General features: G+C 44.6%; 1 long non-coding RNA gene across 2 annotated transcripts in view; it reads right to left on the bottom strand.

Annotated features, from left to right (window-relative positions):
- The window catches only part of LOC127574350 (uncharacterized), a 127819-nt gene that overhangs the window by 37855 nt on the left and 65568 nt on the right, over positions 1 to 24396 (bottom strand). For both annotated transcript variants that reach the window (XR_007956905.1, XR_007956904.1), the window contains exon 2: positions 14085 to 14166. This is a non-coding gene — a long non-coding RNA (uncharacterized LOC127574350). The remainder of the gene's footprint in view (positions 1 to 14084; positions 14167 to 24396) is intronic.

The raw sequence follows: 24396 nt of genomic DNA, 5'->3' as shown, positions 1-24396 counted from the left end.
AACCCAGCAGATACTGGGACCTGGAAAAGTGGGGAAATAGAGCATTTGAATCCCAAACACAAGCACAGAGACGAGGAACAGGGCTCAGTGAAATGACGGACAGGGAAACCTTTTGTGGGAGCAGTTGCAGGGAGTTGCAGTGGAGATTCAGAAGAGAAGTTTATTAGTGAGCGGAGCACTGCTGCCAAGGATTATCAGCTGCTGTTTACTGTAAAGTGACTCCATCTAAAAAAATAACGCAGTGTATTACTACATTGCTACGCCTGATTAAAGTTGACTGTGTATGGATTCAGATGCAACGTCAGAGTGATTTTCCAGTACGAGGACTGGTAACCTTAATCTTCTGTCCTATCCCATATCACCACCCCTCCTTCACAGTACTTTTTGGAATCACATTTATTGAAGACAGATGCAAAACACTCATTGAATGCATCGGCTGTGCTCTCTGACTCTATCAAGTGATTTCCTTTTTTATCCATAATCAGCCTTACTCTTCCAGTGGCTACCCTGTTTACCATTACCTTATTACCCTGTTTACCATTACCTTACTACCCTGTTTACCTTATTTTTTCCAAATACATGAATGTGTACTGAGTGACCAGATTTGAATATTTCTTATTGTTCTAATAAATTTGACACCTCAAGTTTTTCAACCCTGCTCCCACCCAACAGCTCCGCTACAATGGAAATCTGGGCTACCCAGAAAGAATCCTTTCTCCATTCAAAAGGTCTGCAAGCTTCCTAGAAAGCATCTCTGTTTCCATTCTCGTTCTCCCACTTTCCTCCTCGTTACCTCTTCCCCTTCTTATCACCCCTTCCCTCTTCTGTCTGGAATCCATTACCTGTATTCCTGCCTCACGTTTGGTCAGGGAAAATTAACTAGTTATCTAATAATTTCAGCAATGGTGTGTTACCTGCAGTACCTGTTACTCCTGGAGGTGGCAGTGTCCTATAGTGAGACTGTGCAGCCCATGATTACACAATTTGACCAGCAGCTTTGCAATTAAAAGTGCTTTGACATCTTTTATCCCCATCTGCCATTTTGGCCTCTTGGCAAACACAACAGCAAGTGGTCAAAATAAAAATCTTAAAGCAAACTAAAACAAAAATGTGTTAAAATTATTAAATGCTTCTTTATTTTAATTCAATGCTGAAGCTCTTACCTAACTGCCCAGACCCATCCCAAAACCCTGAGTTTGCATTTCGTAACTGTGTCAAAGTGGTTACAGCTTGTAAAGAGGCCAGTCAGTCTATCAAGTCTGAAGCAGCTCAATGCAAAAGCAATTCAACTAGACCCATTCCCCAACTCTCTCTCCATAATCTTACAAACAATTTCCTTTCAAATCCTTATCTAGCTCCCTTTTGAACACCACAATTGAATCTGCTCCCATCACTACTCCTGGCAGTGCATTCCAGAGCCTAACCGCTCACTGTGTTAAAAAGTTATCCTCACATCTCTTTCGATTCTTTTGCCGAACACCTTCACCGGATAATAGAAACAGGAAATGCTGGAAATACTCAGAAGAATTCAATATCAAGTCCAGAAGGCTGCAAAGTGCCCAGATGGAAGGTGAGGTGCCGCGTAACAGCACAGGAGGTCAAAGACTGCTAGGTCAAAGTGGGAAGAAGGATGGACAATTCAAGTGGCAGGCAATAGGAAGAGATGGGAGGGCAGCGAATGTGATAAGAGTGAAGCTTCTGCAGAAGCGTAAACAACTGGAGGGACGAAAGAAGGAAAACTGCTGGAAGCCTCTTCCTTCACTCGATGTTCCCCAAATACATCCTCTAGTCACTGGCTGTCCCATTCCCAAATAACACTGTGGCACAAGCAGACCATCAAGATGGAGGGAATTGTGGTATACTTACTGGGGAAGTCATCGACTTGAATCACACCTCCAATTTAGCTGCCCCTGTCTGAACCTTTGAGAGAATGTTTCACCATGGGTGTGCATGTGAAATCCATTTTTTGCAAAACATTCTGGAAGACCTTCCTTTGCTTAGGTTGTTATAAAAGGCCTCTTGCCAGGGTGAGGTGGGGGGGGGGGGTGGGGGAGGTGGGGGGAGAACAAGGTGGAGAAATATACAAGGGATGGAATTTCTGAAGTATCTGGGAATAGCTGTCCTTATCTTCCCCACCTCTGAACTTTCCCAGAGAAATACAGCACCCCGAAATCACACAATTAAAACCTCCCGCTGCCTGGGGCAAAATTAGAAGCTGACCCACAAATATTACTTCAGTGGCAAACTCCCACACCAAACTGCCCCGTTTTTCTTCAATAATATTTGTTGCTTTAATTTGCAGTAATTCACCTGGTTTCACCTCTCTCCTAATACTTTGATGCAGACACAGAAACACTTGGCTGGGTTCCAGCTGCTTGAAGGGAGTTACAACCCACATTTGGGGAGCAGTCACCAACACATACCATTTCCGTCTCACACATGTGGCCAATTACTTTATTTCATGCGGTGCCTATGCTTGGTGCACATGTGTCTCCCTTTTAATACCCACATTGAACGTATTATCACTTATCACAGGTCTTTCTATGCCTCAACAGAAATGGAATTTCCTAAAGAAACTCCAAGCGTCAAAAGCAGAAACACTGCCACATGTCAAATCTTAAATAACTTCTGATGCACCAAAGCAGTTGCAAGTCTCTCCAAATGCGTTCTTATTCCCCAGAGATGCCTTCTCCCTTTTTGTTTATGTCATAGGCTTTCACACGATGGGGCTATCCACAACATCACCCATACCAGCTCCTTCCAATAAGTGGAGGAACTGTCTGAGAGGATGGTGGAGGCAGAGACTCTCACAATATTTAAATATCTAGATGAGCAATTGAATCACCTAGGCATAGAAAGCTACGAGCCAAGTGGTGGAAAATGGGATTATTATAGATGGATGTCAGCACAGACTCAATGGGCTGAAGAGCAACTATCCATGCTGTGTGATTTTTATGACATCTCCCTATAAAACACTGACCCAGAACAACCATTGCTCCCACAGCCCCCAATCTGCCATGAAGGAATAAAGACAAATGTAGAACAGCACAACATTGGAACAGGCCCTTCTGCCCACCATGTCTATGCCAGCCATGATACCAATTTAAACTAATCTCATCTGCCTGTACGTGTTCTACATCCCTCCATCCTCTGCCTGTTTAAATGCCTCTTTAGTGTTGCTAATGTGTCTACTTCCACCACCACCTCTGGCAGTGTGTTCCAGGCACCCACCACCCTCTGTGTGAAAACCCTTGCTATGCATGTCTCCTTTACACTCTCACCACCCCCCCCCCCCCACCTTAAACCTATACCCTTTGGTATTTGACATTCCAAGCCTGGGAAAAAGACCCTGACTATCCACCCTATCTATGCCTCACGTCATTTTGTACACTTCCATCAGGTCAGCCCTCAGCCTCCGATGCTCCAGAGAAAACAATCTAAATTTGTCCAACCTCTCGTTATGCCTAAAACTCTCTAATCCAGGCAATATGCTGGATTTTGCACCCTCTCCAAAGCCGCCACATCCTTTCTGTAATGCAGCATTTAAGTTCCTGTAGCATTTCCAACTCCACTGACCCAAGCAGAATTGAGCTCATATTCTCTCCAAAAGCCTGCTTAATCTTTTTGCAGGTCATGGGTGGCAATTATTTAGGCTTATTTTATACTGAGAGAGTAAATTAAAGTTGGCCCGATCACTCAATGCCATCCGATTGGACAGAGTTAATTATAGAGGAGCCATCACAGTGCAGCAAGGTTGTGGTGGCACCTGGAAGCCTTACTGAGGGTGAACTGCTCGCTTTGGATGGCAGTGCCACTCATTTCCCTCAGCAGATCCAGCAACAGTATACCATCACTATCCAACAACCAAGCAGTGGTCTTCCCTTCCAAACCCTGACGACAAGAAATATGGGGGGTGGGGGCTTCTGCCATTGGAAGATACCCTCAACCTCATTGCCAACCATAGATCCTTACATCAGTGGCTGCGCGCAACTCCCCTGACAGCACAGAAAATGCTTGCAGCCTGGCACAGCATAACGGCTGCAAATCTACCCGGCATCATTAACTTGACAGATCTAGCAGAAAGGGAATGCATGCTGGGTACGTCACGTCACAACGACTCACAACGTACATTGCTCTCACGGCCCCCATCCGTCATGAATGAATAAAGACAACTTGCATTTAAATGGCACATTCAACATCCCTTTCGGAATGCCCTGATGGGTTTTACAGTCAATAAAATACTTCTGAAGCGCAGTCATTCCTTTAGTACAGAAACACAACAGCCACATCCTCAGAATAAAGGGATGTCCCTTTAAAACTGAGATGAGGAGGAATTTCTGTGGAGGCCAAGCCATTAGGTGTATTTAAAGCAGAAATTGATAGGTTCTTGATTGGTAAGGCGGTTAAGGGCTACTGGGAGAAGGCGGGTAAAACGGTTGAAAAAAAATCAGCCATGATTGAATGGTGGAGCAAACTCGATGGGCTGAATGGTCTAATGCTCCTCTACCTTATGGTCTTATTCAGTACTGCAAGTCCCATAGAATGCAGCAAGCTAATTATCAGTTGGCCCATTTGAAGTCATGTTGATTGACAGATAAAGATCGACCAGGACAGCAGGGGAGGAGGACAATCTCTTCTTCTCTTTGAATCAAGGGATTGTGTACTCTCGGTTGGTTCCTGTGTCTAATGCTTCATTTGTAGACCAGTACCTTCAATACCGCCTAGACTCTGGGCTCAGGTCTCCAGAGTGGGACTCAAACGCACAACCTTCTGGCTCAGAGGCTAAAGCATTGCCAACTGAGCAAGGGCTGACATTGTATGGGAGAATGCATTCGATAGACTCCTTGCTCAGAACTGCCAGGGAATGAGTAAGTAGCCACTGTGTCTATGATGCTTCCTTCTCATCTGTGCTTCCCAAGAGGCAGGCTGAGTGCACGCAAGGCTGCCCTTCTTCCTGGTGGCAATCTTCCGTGCCTATTCAATGTGTCTGGCAACGTGCCTGCCAAGAATAAGCCTGGAAAGAAACTCTGAAACAGAAGGGGTAGCTGCCTTAGCTACTTTAATGTGGCTTCCAGCAGCCAATTCTGAAGCAGCATTGGCAGGAGCAGGGCTTCAGTGTTGAGAAGTTCCGATCTAAAAATATAATGACACTCTATCCAAATGTTCCAGAGCATTTATCAAAAATCCACCTTCCCTGAAGAGTCAAAGGACCACATTCATTGTTAGAGATCACTAAACTAAAACAGTGACAGTTTTACCTCTCTTTTCCTTTTCAGCAATGGTGACTGACATTTGACCAAGTAGTTAACTGATGCCCTCCACTCATAGATGAGCAAGTATGCTCATTGCTACTTTCCATGATGAATGGACAATCTGCCACACGTGACAAGCCTTCAGAGACTTGACAATAAACTAAAGCCATAACATTTAATGACATGGGGCTACTGCATTTTCTAGCCTCTATTCTTAATTAGACATCACAGAATGAGAAAAATGCTTTGACTAAGAAGACCGTAAGAGGACATAGGTTTGAGGTGAGAGGGAAAAAATTTAAAAGGGACCTGAGGGGCAACATTTCACATGGAAGGTGTTGGGTTTATGGACCAAACCGTCAGCGGAAGCTGTAGATGCGGGTACAATTACAATGTTTAAAAGACATTTGGACAGGTACATGGATAGAAAAGGTTTAGAGGGACATGAGCCAAATGCAGGTAAATGGGATTAGCTCAGATAGACATCTTGGTTGGCATGGACGAGTTGGGCCAAAGGGCCTGTTTCTGTGCTGTATAACTCTATGGACTCTATGACAATGGGGTTCTGACCTCCTGGACAACCATCCGAAGCAGAAGGCCCCCACCACAAGGCTCTCAGGCTGAGTACTACAGACCCCTGGAATAACTTCAATGAGGGTCTCTGTTCATCGGGATACATGACTATTCTCATGCCCAGCCTTTCACTCACAACACACAGTAGATAACCCATGCGCATTCTCCCTAGGCTTGGGTTCCCTTCCCACTCTCTTCAACAAGTGAGAGGCCTGCGCGATTCCCTACTCATACCACAGCAGAAATCTGGATTAAGAAAAAGGCTTAGGAGGGCTTCCTTCCCACCTGCCAAAGTTATAGAGTCATTACAGCAGAGGCAAGGTCATTCAGCCCATCTGATCCACTATGGCTCCTCGCAGACCAAACAGGTCGGTCCCAATCCTCACAGGCCTTCAGGTTATTTACCAATGCTCCTGATAGTACTGACTAACTGCTTCCATCACTGTAACAGGCAGCAAGATCCAGATCATCACTGCTCTCCTGGTCTGGAACCATCCACTATTAAGAACAGTTTTCTATTTTTCTACCTAAACCAGTCATAATCATGCCCACCCCCTACTAAACTCCTCTTAACCTTCTCTGATCCAAAGAGAACAACTCCAGCTTCTCCCTCCTGACCTTATGGCTGAAATCCCCCATCCCTGGAACCATTGACCTCGTTTCCTCCCCAGGACCTTCACATATACCAGGTTAAAATAGACATTTGAAGGAATGGGTGGGGGGTGGGGGTGGTGGGGTGGGAAGAGACACAGAAAATGCTGTAAACACACAATGGGTCAGGCAGCATCAGTGGAAATGGAAACAGTTAACATTTCAGGTCAATGAAGAAGTTTTGATGAAGGACCACTGACTTTCTGTTTCTCTCTCCACAGATCTTGCTTGACCATCTCCAACATGCTCTGTCATATTTTAGATTTCCAGCTTCTGCAGTTTTGTTATACAGCTTTGTTTGTTATAGTCCAGCACAGGAACAGGCCCTTCGGCCCACAATGTCTGCGCCAAACATGATGCCGAATTAAACTAAGTCTCTTCTTCCTGTACATGATGCATATCCCTCCATTCCTTACATATTCATTTGGCTATCAAAAAGCCTTTTAAACATCACTATTGTATCTGTTTCCACCACTACCTCTGGCAGTCCATTCCAGGCACCTACCACCACTCTGTAAAAAAAATTGCCCCACACATCTCCTTTAAACTTTCCCACTCTCACCTTAAATGCACATCCTCTAGTATTTGACATTTCTACTCTGGGAAAACAATTAAGACTGACTACCCGATATGCCTCTCATAATTTTCTAAACTTCTATCAGGTCTCCCCTCAGCCTTTGATGCTCCAGAGAATACAACCCAAGTTTGTCCAGCCTCTCCTTGTAATTCATTCCCTCTAATCCAGGCAGTATCCTTGTAAACCTCTTTTGCACCCTCTCCAAAGCCTCCACACCCTTCCTGTAATGGGGCAACCAGAAATGCACACAATTTTCCCAAGTGTGGCCTAAATTTTTATATAGCTGCAACATGACTTACTTACTCTTGTACTCAATGCCTCAATGTTTTTGTTTGTTTTCACTTGAGAATGGGAATGGGATGTCGGTGAGTCATCCATCTGAATAAATTTAATGGTCCAGGTCAGTTTGCCTTAGGCGAACAGGACTAGTGCTGAATGCTGCAGTCTTGGATTTTATTACCTTAGCATCCATTTACCATCAGGTACAGTTGCAGTAAATAAGCTGATGACGTGTACAAACACAATGATCCTTTCGCCCTGGTTTCTCAGTTAAGGGATCTCCATGTTGGAGTGCATAGCTGATCTGACGGCTAAATAAACAGTCAGAACTGCCCAACTCAACACACTCGATAGGGTGAAGGTTTTGCCACTCTGGAAATCAACGTTGGAGCAAATCTCTTCCGAATGGCATCAGCTGGACAGTGAGCAAAATGGACACAGATAAATGGGGCAAATCCACAAATATCACAGTTTTGATACTGGCAATTACCTCCTGGGCTATTGCCGCCCACTGCAACACTAGACCACACACAGAGACAACTCGCAGTAGATTTCACACCTTGGCCCGTCTGGAAACACTAATTCCTTTTGGGTTAAACACGGCAGCCAAATGGCTCTCCTTTAAAAGCCCACTGTGCTAAGCATCAGCAACTGGTTCATGACAAGCTGTTGGCCAATAGATTTCATCTGCCACATAATTCCTGTGGTCAGAGAGTGCTTAGATCAGACCTGGAAGTGAGGGCTGACTCATGACTTTCACTGTCTGGGTAATGCAATGAAACACATACAGAAAGCCAGCAGAATATCAGGATATATATACCCAGAATAGTAGGCTGGAGGCCTCCAAAGGTCATGCCCAGAGCTCAACAATGGTACGGCCAGACTACACTTGTTGCGATACATTCCATTCTGGTTGGGCATGCCTCGGACACAAACAGGACATTAGTCAGATAGACCACAGGTCCCTAATATGACAACAGTTCTGAGGAAAGGCGTTCATAAGGCAATTCAGAAAGAGAAACCTGCACTTATAAAACATTCACAGAGTGTATGCCACAAGTGCTTTCCAGGAAGAAGGGGAAGTGGGGAACGAAGGGATGGCTGAGGATGATGGTTATCAGTGGTCACTGGCCCCCACTTACCACCAGGTTGGGTACAGGACAAGACAGTGGGTATGAGATCAGGCTCAAGGGCTTCTGAGCACATCAGTTTTGGGATGCCCCAGGATTGGCCCTATTCTCAGGGGAGGATGAAGATCACAACTGAAGCACTGGTATAACCGGCAGAGGCAGTGTGCCTGGTGACTGGTCTGAGGCAACCAAAGGCTTAATCATGGAGATGGACTTTGAGAAGTGTTTTTAAAGGAGTCTGAAAGAATTCCAGAGTCTAAGAGATGGACAGCTGTAATGGTGGAATGGAGGAGGACAGGGAGAAGGTCAGATTCACAGTGTCTGGGATTGAAGAGCAAGTGGAACTGGCCACATGTGGCACTGCCCAAGTTGAATTCCCTAGAGGTTGGAGGGAACCAGCTGGAGGAAACAACTTCGAACAGGGCGTGTGCGTGTGTACACACACACGCACATGGGGAAAGGGTTAAAAGGGGAAAGGGTTAAAAGGCGAAACACAGAAAGGAGCTGGAGGAACTCAACGGGTCAGGCCGCATCTATGGAGGGAAAATGAACAGTCGATGTTTTGGTTCGAGACCCTTTATCGATCCATTTCCCTCCATAGATGCTGCCTAACCTGCTGAGTTCCTCCAGCTCCTTTGTGTATTGCTCCAGACTTCCAGCACCTGCAGTCTCTTGTGTCTCTGGGTTAAAAGGAGAGGTTGGTTTTGATATAGTGAGGACACAACAGCTGAAACTATACCCAGAACTGACCTGGGAGCCACCCTTGCCCCAGCTCCTGGCAATGAGCAGCAGGACTGGTTGCAGAGGCCAAAGCCAATGCCATCAGCTTGCCTGCTGAGCTACAGGAAGCTGTAACTCATTCGCTATAGAGACCCCAACAAACGACCCAATGCTATCAAGGCAGTGAAGAAATATTAACCACTATTAAGTAAATAAATTTCCATGAACGCATTGGTTGTAAGGATCCAAACAGTGACCATTTCACAGGGCCTATTCCCCGCTCTGATGGATAGGAATGCTCAGTCCAGGAGAAAAACAAACAGAAACTTCTCCTGGAGCTAATGATCAAGAACGTGGCCACCTACCATCTCTCCAAGTCTAGATTTTTTTTAAAACAGGGAGGGTAGTTCAGCAAATCACCCCTCCCCTCACGAGAGTGTTACTGTTACCTTGAGAAAGGGGGGCACAATTCTAAAAGCAAATTGTTTTTATTCAATGTTTAAAACTGGAATGGAGTGGGGTGCAGAAGCAGCAGAGCTCTCAGGAGTAGGACGCAGCCACCTCTACCTCATGGAATCTCTTTTCAACTTACGCACCACATCTAAAGGGAGTGTGAACCAAGACATGGTCAAGAGAGGCAAACATCACTTCAGGCTTGCTAGTCTTCTCCCGGAGTGACATTTCAGTACACCAAATGCATTTACGCACTGAGTCTCATTTCCAGTGAAACACAAACTCAATGGGCCAGGGTTCCTGCTGCCCAATGGCAGGAGAAGCTCTGGACACAATGATCAGGGGGACTTGGTAGCAGTCATTTGGAAATGCATGCATTGATTAAAGAAAACCAGCGTGGACAGTTAAAGGTAACTTGGTGATAAAATGACAGAGAGGCTCAGTGAAGGCAACAAGGTTGATGCAGGGTATACATGGATTTCCAAAAGGCATCTGTTGGAAATGCCACTTCAACAATAGGACCTTCCAAACCCACAACCTCCACCAGCAAGAAGGACAAGGGCAACAAATGCATGGGTACATCACCACCTGGAAGTTGCCCTCCTAGCCACACACTATCCAGACTCGAATATATATTGTCGTTCTTCACCGCCCCTGGGTCAGAGTCCTGGAATTCCCTCCCTAACATCATTGTGGGTATATCCACACTTCAAGGACTGCAGCGATTCAAGGAGGTAGCTCACCACCATCTTCTCGATGGGCAATTAAATGCAGGCTCAGCCTGCGAAGCCCATATCCATTGAATGAATATACAAAAAAACATTGGGTTTGTTATTAAGACTGAAGCCCATGTAATATAAGGGAATGTCTGAGTGGAGTTTGCCCGTTATTACCATGACCGTGTGAGTGATCTGGTTTCCTCCCACACCCAAAGTAGTGCTGGAAGGACCAATGGCAATTGGAAGTTACCCTTAGGATAGGTAAGTGACCTAAGAATCAATGGGGAGGTGATGCGTGTGTTCTGATGGGAGACAGGATAGACTCAATGGGCTGAATAGACTCCTGTGTGGAAGCATGACCAAGAAAATTGACCAAGTAACAGGAAATATATAACAGTTCGTGAAAAATAGCTTTTTGGACAGGAGGGAAGTTTTAAGGCCATTGTTTTTCTCAATATACATTAGTGACATGGATTTGGGGGCTACAGGGTATAATTTTCAAGTCTGCAGATGACACAAAACTTGAGAGAGTGGTGCAAGGAGGATCCAGGAGAGACAGATAGGCTGGTGGAAATAGACAGGGGTGGATGAAATGTAATGTTGAGAAATGTGAAGTGGTACATTTGGTACAGCACAATCCTAAATGGGTAAAAGGACAGAGATCGGGGGGTATATAAGCCTCTCAGTCCCTGAAGTACAGGGAGACATTGGACAGGCTACATCTGGAGTGTATACACCTTTTATACACCTCTTCTGGAGGTGCATAAAATCATGAGAGGCATAGATAGGGTGAATGCACTCAGTCTTTCTCCCCCAGGGTTGGGGAATCAAGAACTAGAGGGCATAGGTTTAAGGTGAGAGGGGAGAGATTTGAGGGGCAACATTTTTTTTTACACAAAGGGTGGTATGTATGCGGAATGAGCTGCCAGAGGAGTGGTTGAGGCAGGTACAATAACAACTTTTAAAAGACAGTTGGACAGGTACATGAATTGAAAAGGTTTACAAGGTTACGGGCCTAATGTTGACAAATGGAATTGGCTTAGATGGGACATCTTGGTTGGCAAGGACCAATTAGGTTGAAGGGTTAATCCCGTGAACTCAATGCACTCTATAAGCAAATCTCTTTAAAAGTGGCAAAACAAGCTGGGCAAGTGATTAAGAGTAGAAGGGATTGTGCACTGTATAAGGAGGCAGAACACAAGAGCAATGAAGTCGATATGAACCAAAGCACCAATTCAAGCACAACTGGAGTACTGGGTCCTGTTCTTGGTCCAACTTTAGGAAGGTTGGAAAGGATTCACAGAGTGCTGAGGATATTTGTTAGAGTGACTCTGAAGGACTTTAGTTACCTGGATAAAACGAAGAAGCTGGGGTTTTATGTACTCCTTGGAACAGAGACGGCTGCGGGATCTGATAGAGGTTTTTACTATCATGTGGGATACAGACAGAATAGTTATACAGAAAATGTCCTGAATGGCAGAAAAGCCAAGGATGGGCAGATAGAGAATTAAGGTGATTAGCAAAAGAAAAGTGCCTAAGGAAACATCTATTTACACGGAGAATGATTAGGGTCTGGAGTGCAGGGGGAGCAGGAGATGTTCCTACATGTCGACTTTCTGTGGATTGCTGTACAAGGACACCCAGAACTCTTTGTATGCCACCATTTAATAGTTGGTCTCCATTTAAAGGAAGAGCAATCTGCATAATTTCCTGTACTCCAACAATAACCACACTTCAAAGGTACCTGATTGGCTGTGAAGCACAATGGATGCCCCAAGGATATAACAGCCAAATTTCTTTCTATTCTGCAAGTTAGTTTTTGTAGCTAAATTCAGAGTAAAGTTCCTTTTTAGTCTGAAACTATTAGTCTGGCCCTGCTGTTACAGAAAGTGGAAATTACAAGAATTTCCAATGGAAGATCTTGTAAAAGTGAATTTAATTTAAAGCAGCCGTGCCTTAGCTGGTTGTACTTGCATCTCTGAGTCAGAAGATTGTGGGCTCAAGTCCCATTCCAGAGGCTTGAGTACAAGACTCTAGTCTGACACTCCAGAGAGAAGTACAGAGCAGCAGGAGTTAGCAGAACTGCTGTCTCATAGCTCCAGTGACTTGGATTCAATCCTGACCTCTTGTGCTATGTGTGTGGAGTTTGCATGTTCTCCCAATAGCTTCATGGATTCTCTGCCCCCAACTACCCCCAGATGCTCCAGTTTCCTCCCACATCCCAAAGACTGCAGTTTTGGTATGCCATTGCCATCAATGAAAAGCACAAATAGCCCATTCATTGCCGTTCAACCACAATCCCACCGTGCTGTACACAGCGACCTGCAATTACATCAGCAATTTCTCTCTGCAAAATCTTGACAAGGACCACTGCAAAATTTGCAATGCATGACCTTCACTCTGTGCAATGCATTGCTGCTCTTTTTAGGCATTTAATGCAAGTGACAGTGAAGGAATTTCAACCCCGCACACACATTTCACCCTGCCCGAGTGTGTACACCATTGGCCTTTGAAACCAGTACCCCTCCAGGTTGCTGAACAGATGCCAGGACACATGATAAGTTTAAATCCCAGAATGATGGTTTTCTTGTTAACCTGGAGGTGTTAATGGAAGCAGGGAAATGGCAGGGGAGTGGAGTTACGTCACTGACGCCCCCCCCACCCCCCCACCCCACCTAATATTATGAAATGACAAGTCAGACTTGAGGGGCCAAATAGCAATCTCTTGTTCCCACATTTAACATGATCTCCTTATCCTCATCCACCATTTACGAAGACAGAAATTCATGGCCTAGAAGTCCTTGTCCATCCCAAGCGGTGCAGTAGATGGACTTGAGAGCAACTAAATGGTTGCTTCACATTTTCTAGATTGGAGGCACACCAGCCAGTAATCAAACCAGAGGCCAGATTATGGCGCAGCGTTTGGGGTGGGCGCAGAGGGTTCATGGACCCCAGTTTAGTAGTAAGGGGTCCTCAGGTCAGGACGGTGGGGAGGGGCGGGGGGGGGGGGGCGGTGGTGTGGTGGTGGTTTGCTGGTCCCCCTGGTAGGGAAGCGACCTGCTGGTTTAAGCGTCACAATCCGGTGCTGTCTAAGACCCACTTGTCCCAGAGTGACCAAACTTAGTCACTCCTGTGATAATGAGTTCTAAGGTTGCCCCATGGAACATTGCACAGATAACGTCAAGTGTACCCCTGACAATTGGACAGGTACATGGATAGGAATGATTTAGAATAGGACTAGCTTGGATGGGGCACCTTGGTCAGCATGGACCAGTTGGGCCTGTTTTCGTGTTGTATGACTTTGAAATCCCATTGGGATACAAGCATGTCCAGTCAAATTTTCCAAGTGACAAAACACAGCCTGGAAATGAAGGTTACTCTATTTGACTCTGGGAATGGGTAGGGAAAGAATTATTTTCAATCGTACAATGTTAAAATAAGCATACCGCAGTTGTATCTGCTTTCTGTTTCAACACACCTAGCCAAAGATTTATGTACCAGGTTTCTCTTATCCTACAACATTCTGACACTTGCACCATTTAACTTAGCATGTCTCTCTTCGCTCTCGGGACCAACATGTACCAATTGCTATTTCTCCATGTTAAAATGTACCCACCACATATCTGCCCATTTAACCAGTCTGTGCCCTCCCAAAGTTAATCATCCTTCATGTGTAATGTGCTTCCAAGTTGTGACCTAAAAGCAGATGTGTATTAAAAATGACACTCACCTTGAAAGCTCACATGCTAATGACTGCTTGATGACATGGCAGAGAAGTTCTGGTCTTCATGGGATATCGTAAGGGTGGACACCTTCAGTGAGAAAACAAGAGAGAAAATTAGCCACAAAGAGGAGATAAAAAGATCATAAGACATAGGAGCAGAATTACGCCTTTCAGCCCATCGAGTCTGCTCCGCCATTCAATCATATTTTTTTCAATCAAATTCTCTCCATAAACTTTAACCCCTTTACCAATGAAGAACCTAGCATTCTCTGCCTTGAATACATCCAATGACTTGGCCTCCACAGCTCTCTGAGGCAGTGAATTCCACACCCTTTAGCTGAAGAAATTCCTCCTCATCTCACTTATAAAGGGACATCTCTTTATTCTGAGGCTGTACCCTCGGATCCTACATTCCCCTACTAATTGAAGCATCCTCTCCACATCCACTCTATCCTGGCTTTTCAGTATCTGGTAGCTTTCAATGAGATCCCTCCACAGGCCCCCCCCCCCCCCCCCCAATCTTTTTGAACTCTACTGAATACAGGCCCAGAGCCATCAAATGCTCCTCATACGTTAAGCTAAAAAGTTCCAAGTTTAATGACTGCCCCTGCAGTGCAATATCAGGATTTTAACCAACACAAGCATGGTAGACTATGGGTTCGGATCCTACTTCTCTGCACCAGGCTCCTCATTAATCAGCGAGTAAAACTGACTGAATTATTTTCTTTTGTGCATCTCCTGGGAAAAGGAACCAGAACGATGCCAGCTGCAAATCACCAGGTCAATTCTTTCAGATTTTGTAAAAGGCTATGAAAAATTGGGGCATACAGTAAATTAAGAAATTAAAATGGCAATTTTATGGCTTAAAATAAGATATTTATCTTTTTATTTCATTGTGCCTCAAAGGAATATCATACCCACTAATGTACCAACTTGCCAAGGAAGGTACCATCAACAAGGCAATGGGGGATTCAATATCTCATTGTGATGGACAAAATTCATAAAACACAAATATTATCATTTATTAAAAAAACTTCCAGATTTTTAATGGTCATTTAATACACATTTTATAACTGTTCATTCACTTTACTGGGTTTAAGCAGCTCTTTTCTTTAAAGATGAGAGAAAATTCCAAATATGGCCTTTGGCGTATCATCACAAAAAAGCCAAGTACCACCACAGTGTAAATCATCCGGGGGCTGAAGATTGCTGGTTTTATACTAATATGCAAATGCACAGGATCCAGAGGAAGAGTGAGTAAAGGGACTAATTCACCAACTACTTCTACAAAAACAAAGGGGTCTGGAAGGACAATGAGAGGAGGAAGCATCCCATTTCAGGGGCAGGAAAAATCATACAGGAAGATCCTGTATAGGGTTAGTGAGTAAGCATGGGGTTCACTGTAATCATGCTCTCCAGACCTTGAGCTAACGCACTTGGCAATGCTCCAAACTAAATTGCTTTAATACAATTAGCACAAGTTGCTAGGACAACCAGAACTACATTAGCAGGAGTCTGCAGTGAATGATATCAAAGACATTACACACTTTTAGAGTTACTGGCAAATACTGTCTCTGTGTGTCTAGAATCTATTAAGGATAATCTCATCCTATCATATCCACATTAAAAGCAGCAATCTACAAAATGTAGCCATGAATTAATGCAGCCAAGTATTTTTCATTTCTTTGACAAGCTAATTTGAATTCTTTAATTGTTAAAGCTACCTGGTGAATAAAACCACACCTCAGTAAAAGCCTAGATTGTAGCTGATGGTACCAACTCAAAGTAAACACACATCATCAGCTCAGACAACTTCTGATATAAAAAGTGAAATTGCTTTAATTATTCAGCAGGTCAGATGGTATCTGTGGAAAGAAAAACAGCTGACGTGTCAGGACAGAAAAAACTTTCATCAGAAGAGAAGTCTTCACCGGAAGAGAAATCTTCATCATGAATGGCTCATGGTATTGGCCACATTGGTTATTACTAATCTAGTTAATTGGTGTTTGCATGAAATCTGTTTCATTGAGCATTCTTTTTTCCCAAATATATGTTTTTCATAAAATATGGTTATACAATTCTGACTTCATTCACTTTATTAAGCATATCATTATGTTTGCTTACAATACTTCCTCTTCATCTTCTTAGGAACTGAGGATGACTTGCTTCCACTAAGAAGCGGAAGTAACCTGTGTGTTATTTTCTTTAACATGGGATACTGTTGCTCATGAGCTACAGCACAGTCTTGATAAAAGGAATTCTTGGTCCAATGACAGGGAGATCTAACATTTACAAGATGTCTACACGTCTTTAATTTGCAGTCCCAGAAATGTCTGAGAGGTTATTACAAGGGCCTGGTCCCCCAGTACCCAGTAGTGGGGGCACTCTACACTGTGATCTTTCTTTCCTCACAGAGCCTTGACAGCAGCTGCACTGAGCTTCAGCACAGTCCAGTACCTTGGAATATGCCAATCAGCAGCATTCCGTTGCAGACATCTCTTCACTCTGGAAGACCAACAAGTTTCGGGCAGACCCAAGAGCATCTTTCACCGAGTTGCTGATCTTCCAGCAGCAGTCCACGTTTGTCTCAGAATGTGTCCCTGGGAACTGCCCACAGAGTACAGAGTCCTCTGCTGCACATGATTGACAATGACAATGACCACTGCAGTCCTTTGTGTTTGCCAGGAAGATCTGCAAGGTCCATAAGGATGTGGTACTCCCATTTCCTACCCATGGACATCCAAAACTGTGCTCCCAAGCTCTGGGCTTCCCTTCACAAGCATGCAACCTCAGTGGCCAGTCTACATCGATGGAATACTACAATTGTAACAACACAGGAGGTTATTCAACCCTTTGGGACAATGCCAGCCACTATTACAGCAATCCTGTCAGTCCCATTTTCTCCTTACCCTGCAAATTCTCTCAAAAGTGCCTGTTCAATTCACCATTGAAAGCATCGACTGATTTTGTTTCCACCTGCCTTTAAGACGTTCCTTAAAAATCTCCTCCCACCCTGTAAGTGACAAGTAGGTCAACGTCAACTTGGAGCCAAGTAAAAAGACAGCCAAGCCAGACAGAACTGCAACCTTCTACAAGGTGGCCAATACTGACAAGCTCCTTCATGGAAGGTCCCACTAAAGACTGGGGTTCTTATCAGTCACCTTTAGATAATTGCACGATGCTATACTCCAAAACATTTAGTTATTTATTCACTTGTGATGTGGGCATCAATGGCAAGGTCAGAACATTGTCTATCCCTTCGTGCCATGAAGCTGGTGTCTTGCTGGGCCACCTCAGAGGGAAATTTAGAGCTAATCACAATGTTGGGTCTGGACATATATACGGCAAAACCTCCTTGAAAAGAAAATGCAACATGCTCACTAACTCCCAGGAATCCCTGGCCCACGACCACTCAAAAATGAGAAGCAGTATTCCGACTGGCAGTGAAAACCTCACGTCTGTGCACTGGAACTCCAGTACAAATGGTTGAAGTAGTACATCACCTCACAAAGCATCTGCCCACCCGTTCTCTCAGAAAACTGTTGCACCACTGGTGGAAGAGACTGCAGATTCCACATCAGCCTCATCAGTCACTCAGAAATAAGTCATCCTCGATTCCAAGGGACTGCCTAAGAAAAAGGCATATAGAACAGACCAGGTAACAATGATGGATTTCCTGTTCTGAAGGATGTTACTGAACCAAATGGTTTTAACAGCAACCCAGCGGTGGTGATCATTATGGATCACACTTACTCAGACCAGATTTTTATTTCAGATTTGAAGCTGCCGTGGTGAGATTTGAACACATGCAGAGAGCTTAAATTTAGTTAGATTAACAGACAAACTTTGAGCAAACATCCCAGTTTAAGATGGGAGGTTCTATTGAAGAGAAAGCACCTCCTCAGATGAATGTATTTGGGTGAATTTCTCAATAGATAGACCTGAAGATTCAAACAAATGACAACTTTCCAATCATGACAATCTTCCTTCAGATCACAAGTAAAAGAAAATGAATTAAACTTAAATCATTGACTTATCAACCTGGAGTAGTCCCAAACAGCAAGTTAACTCTAATAACAGGGTAATCTTAATTGTGAGTTTAGTCAAGTTGGTAGAAACACTCATACCTGAGCCAGGAAAACTACGATTCAAGTTCCACACCAGGCAGTCCAGTGACAGTCCAGTGCAGAACTGAGGGAGTGTTGCATTGTCAGAAGTGCTGTCTTTTGGATTGTGTATTAAACTAAGGCAGAAGCAAAACATGGTCCTGTTCCTCGTCATTTTATAATCCTCAACAAAATTGCTATTGGTGTGACAAACACAAAGTGCTGGAGGAACTCAGCAGGTCAAGCAGAATCTATGGAGGGAAATAAACAATCGATGTTTCGGGTCGAAACCTTTCATTAGGACACTTCACTGGTGTGATCCTACTGTGCACAAGCTGGCTGCTGCTCTGCAATGTTACAATAACAATTACACCACAAAGCTCTCGCACAGGCTGGGGAGCACCTCCTTGAAGAATGGGTTTTCTTGATATACAGTTTAACGAGTCTTCTCCTGTTTACCAGTGGTAGTGATCACTAAACAGGATTCGTAAACAGCACATAAAACACTTGTGGCTGCAGAACTGAAAGCACACACAGATGCTCCTGATATAGGCATTACACTTAAACCAAACAATTGCAAAATCTTTCACTCCACAGACTTGTTGGTGTTGTATCATGCAAAGATACAAGCAAGTAAAAGGTTAACATATACTGCAATGCATTTTGTTTATGCATCTGTTTTTAAATCTAATTTTCTCCCTTCGCTTCAGAAGCCACGAGGTACAGCACTGACAGTCAGCTGGTTGCTATTGATGTAGGAGCCTCAATGATAAGTGACAACCATAAAGGTTACCACAGCTAGAGCCTTCCCCAGGTATCCATACGTGTAGGGCACTCATGGGGAAAGACCACCCAGGAATGACATCCCTCTGCCATTTCAACACTGGGGTCTGCTTGGCCAAAGGCTTTCCATGAATCCTCCTAACTCCTGGGTCTCCAGTATCTCAAGTAATGTTTACCTCTTGCTATCGACGAGTACAGTTCTTCCATTTTCTATACCAATGCCTTGGAACATTTCAGTTAGGACTTGGAAATTCCTGTTGGATTTTGGCTGCATTTTGGGTAGATCAAAGCTCTTGCTTTCAACAAGGCAGCACAGAGCCACCGACTCGCAGCCCCAGAGACCTGGGTTCAATTCTGTCCTTAGGTGTTGTCTGTGTGAAGTTTGCACATTCCCCCTGTGACTGTCCCCCAGCTCCCTCCCTCATCCCAAAAAACATATGGGATGGTAGGTTAACTGGCCAATGTAAATTGCCTGAGTGTGTAGGCGAGTGGTAGAATATGGCGAGAGCTGAGGAAAGTACAGGGAGAATTAAAAAAGGGTTAGTGTAGGATTAGTGTGAATGGGAAGTTGATGGTCTGTGCGGACTCGGCGGGCCGAAAGGCCTGTTCCGGCGCTGCATCGCTCAGACTCTATGGTAGCATGAAGCACCTCAAATCAATCTTTACTTGACAATTTCTTTTACCCCCTACAACTCAGAGACTCTTTCGCAAACAGGAAAGCACCAGAGATGGGTGGCACAAGGTTCTCGGGCGTAGGAAGGTTGCTTCAATACCGCACCTTCATCGACCCCTGGTGTGCTGCTGAGAGGGGGGCCAAGCACGATGCCAAGAGCACCACAGCAGGGCTGGCAGCAACAATCGCGGGGCACCTCTCTCCTCAGAGTCACAGGCAAGGCTTGCTGACTCGCTCATCCGGAATGATAGTGCAGATTCCAAGATCAAAAGCGGACATATACGCCCTACCCCAAATGGAAGAAAAATGCCGGGAACCCTTTGATGTGGTCAGTGGGCCAGGCTTCAAGATCCTTGGAAAGACTGGATCTCTCCCCCTGCTCCCCAGTGTTACCTAGCAGGATAGGCTGGAGACCTTGGGTACAAAACTGAAACCCGAACCCGACCCCTCCAGGGCCAGTCCAAACCTGACCTCGACCCCAATCCTGCCAGGGCCAGAGCCAGTCCAAACCCGACCCCAATCCCGCCAGGGCCAGTCAACACATTTGTAGCGAGAAAATCAACTGAATAGGTTCCAACTCGGCTGCTTACACCACCCGCTTGACATCAAGATACAATCACCAACACAGAGGTCACCAACAAAGCCAACCAACATGCCTTTGGTCTGAGTGCTATAGCCACCATCAGAAAATCGGGCAACCCAAACAACATCCCCTATCATCATGTGGTGGGAGGTGGGTAAAGAGTGGACTCCCGACACTCAATGACAGTGGCGACACGGGCAGATATGGTAGTGAAGGTGGTGTTTGGCACGCTTGCCTTCATCGGTCAGTGCACTGAGTACAAGAGATGGGAATTCATCTACAAGACGTTGGTGAAACCATACTTGGACTACTGAAAGAATGTCATCAAGCTGGAAAAAGAGTGCAGAAGAGATTCACAAGGACATCACCAGGTCTGGAGGGCATGAGTTATAATGAGAGACTGGAGAAGCTGGGGCATTTTCCACTGGACCGTGGGAGGCCGAGCGGTGACTCAAGAGGTATATAAAATCATGAGAGCCATAGATAAAGTAAAATTTTGCAGTCTTTTTTTCCAGGCCAGGCAGTCCAAAACTAGAGAACATAGATTTAAGTCGAGAGAGGAGAAATTTAAAGGGGACCTGAAGAGCAACACAGTGGGTGATGAGTATGTGGAACGAGCTGCCAGAGGAAGTGGTAGGGGTGGGTACAATTACAATATTTAAAAGACATTTAAACAGGCACATGAATAGGAAAGGTTCAGAGAGATATGGGCCAAACATAAGCAAACGAGATTAGCTCAGGTAGGCAACTTGGTCAGCATGGATGAGTTGGGCCAAAGGGCCTGCTTCCATGCTGTGTACCTCTATGATTCTATCTACAAGTGAGACACCAAGGCTCTTGGTATTGACCCAAACCTTGAGACTACCTTGGAAGGAGATGGTTCAAGCAGTTCTCAACCACAGAGTGCCAAAATCAGGATGAGGATTGGTGATTCAAATCACAAGGGAGAAACGTGACCAAAAGACACAGCTAGCCAAGATGGTGACCTCGTACACTTGTCACCACTGCGGTAGTAGGTGAGAGTCTCAAACAGGCTGAGGATTCTCTTCCTCCAATCTCGTTCACAAACACAGACTTTAACCGCACGGGGACCAGAGACCACTAAAAATCCACAAAGGATCAAAGTCCAGGCACAACACACCATCCTCTTTATATCTGGGCAGGTTTGAATGAACACAAGGAAACCAAGCGTAAAACAATTACATGGACACAATGAAATAGTATGCCTATCATATTTTATTAACTGTTAGAAAACAATGTATTTGGCTTATCCTATCTGTCACACCAGGAGTGCTCCTGATTACTGGTGATTGCATCAGAGAACTAAACTAATTCAACATGTGAATGAAAATGCGGTGGGAACTAATCCAAAGGATAGTCATAAGGCAAACACAAGCAGCTTGTGTGTGCAATTTTGAGTGCTACTTAACTTTGTCTCTTCAGCAATGCACACCAACTTGCTTTTGGTTAACATTTTGAAATATTTTGCTCATTTCTTGCACAAAAATAATTATATTACTACCTTTCAGCTGGAAGACCAAAAAAAACAGGAACTCAGATATTGGTGCAGTGCAAGTGCTCTATGCAATTAAAAATCAAGCAGTTAAAGCACATTTAGAATAATTAGGTTACTCGAGTGGAAGTGTTATGGGGCACTGTTGCAATGGAAAAATAATTCACAAACTCAGGTTTGCACAGCCTTCTGTCAGTGCACCAGGTTATTGCCATGGAAACCAAATTTCCTGCACTGGTGTGGCTGCTGCACTCTCTATAGAATTACTATTCAGGATTGTTTGTCGGTACGGATCCTCAGGGGGAAATTTCATGTTTTATTAACATCCCAAGTCACTGGTATCTACCACTTCACATTAGCTCAGGTCATGCCTGTAATACAATGAACACACTGCTGCGTCCCACCAGGAGACACTGTGTTGTCCTGCTACATTAGGCTCTGACGGATGGCTTTGCAAAAACTAGATGGTGGCAATTTGAATTGAGCACTCTTTGACACTGAGCAGCAAGAATTATGCTGGAATGGCTGACAAATCCACCCTTGCACTGAAAAATGAATGAGTGATTTAACCTCAACATTACACAACAGCCCATTTAAGCTAACTATATTTCCTTGCAATAGTTATCCTTTCAGTACCACAAGTCGACTTGAATGTTACAATATATTTCATAATTTTTGTAAGTATATTTTGAAATAAAAAGGGACAGAAGGGCAGTGGGATGGGACAAAATGTTGCTGTCAGAACCTTCAGTGTCCATTGAATGCCATTCAGCAAAGCTCTTAACATGGCTCATAGACTCAGTCAGTCACAGAGCAGAAACAGGTCCTTCACGCACTGAGTTCACACCAGCTATCAAGCACCCATTCTACACCAAGCTCATTTCAACATTCTCATCAACTCCCACTCAGTGGCCAATTAACCTAACAAACTACAAGACCTTGGGATGTGGGAGGAAACCGGAGCACCCAGAGGAAACCCACATGCTGTCAAGGGGATGTGCAAAGTCCATGTAGACTGCAGCAGCAGTCAGGACTGAACCCGGGTCACTGGACCTGTGAGGCAGCAACTCTACTAGATACACCATTGTGCTACTATTCTTGAGCCACTGTCTTGGAGAGAGGTCTAATGCAGTCAAGAGGCAAATCACTGATAGAATCTCATCCAGCTCCAAGCACTCCCCATGGCACATTAGAGGTGTGGGAACAAGTCTTGAACAGTCTACAGCTGGCACTGATAATAGTAATCTCAGTCTTACTCCTCTATTGCTCACCTTTCCACAACATGGAACCTGCAGGAGTAGGCCATTTGGCTCTCATACCTGCCAAGCTAACCAACAGCCCTCAGTTGTACTCAATGGAGTTCACAAGGATGAGGGGGGAGATCTCATTAAAAGCTACCAGATACTTAAAGGCCTGGATAGAGTGGATGTGGAGAGGATGTTTCCATTAGTAGGAGAGTCTGGGATCCCAGGGCACAGCCTCAGAATAAAGGGATGCCCCTTTAAAACTGAGAATGAGGAGGAATTTCTTCAGCCACAGGGTGGTGAATCTGTGGAATTCATTGCCACAGAGGGTGATGGAGGCCAAGTCATTGGGTGTTTTTTTTAAGACAGAGACTGATAAGTTCTTGTTTGTTGAGGGGGTTAAGGGTTCCGTGGAGAAGGGAGAATGCGGTTAAGAAAAAAATTATCATCCATGATTGAATGGTGGAGCAGACTCGATGAGCTGAATGGCCTAATTCTGCTCCTCTATCTTATGGTCTAATTCCTTTGATATCTAAAATTCAGAAGTATGCTCAGTCATTGGTAACTCAGTCAATTGGTCAATAAACAGAAGTCTGAAGCTGCTCCGGAGTAGAGATTGTTGGGAACCTTCACATCAGTGAGGGATCTGGGAACTTTCAGGAGTCTATTCTTGCTCAGAACCAAGACCATAAAAGGGCTCAAACCTGGAACACAAATTCATTAGGTTAGCTGTCGTCTCTGGAGAGAACAGACAAGGGCTTCGTTGATCATACATGCGTAATTGATAGCACATTCCACAATGTTTTATTTGGTAATAAGTGCAATCAATTATCATAGGAACTAAATTATGGTTTTCTATTGTAACATTTCACTGGTATTGGTATATTATTGTCACTTGTACCGAGGTACAGTGAAAAGCTTGTCTTATAAACCGATTATACAGGTCAATTCATTACACAGTGCAGTTACATTGAGTTAGTACAGAGTGCATTGATGTAGTACAGGTAAAAACAATAGCAGTACAGAGTAAAGTGTCACAGCTACAGAGAAAGTGCAGTGCAATAAGGTGCAGGGTCACAACAAGGTAGATCGTGAAGTCATAGTCCATCTCATTGCATAAGGGAACCGTTCAATAGTCTTATCACTGTGGGGTAGAAGCTGTCCTTAAGTATGGTGGTACATGCCTTCAGGCTCCTGTATCTTCTACCCGATGGAAGAGAGGAGAGAGAATGTCCCGAGTGGATGGGGTCTTTAATTATGTTGGCTGCTTCACCAAGACAACGAGAAGTAAAGACAGAGTCCAAGGAGGGAAGGCTGGTGTCCGTAATGCGCTGGGCTGTGTCCACAACTCTCTGCAGTTTCTTGCGGTCCTGGGCAGAGCAGTTGCCGTACCAAGCCATGATACATCCAGATAGG

Source organism: Pristis pectinata, chromosome 9 (assembly GCF_009764475.1).
Source record: "Pristis pectinata isolate sPriPec2 chromosome 9, sPriPec2.1.pri, whole genome shotgun sequence".
In the NCBI taxonomy this organism is placed as follows: Eukaryota; Metazoa; Chordata; class Chondrichthyes; order Rhinopristiformes; family Pristidae; genus Pristis; species Pristis pectinata.
The sequence above is the reverse complement of the archived record's forward strand: the minus strand, read 5'-3'. Positions and strand labels throughout refer to the sequence as shown.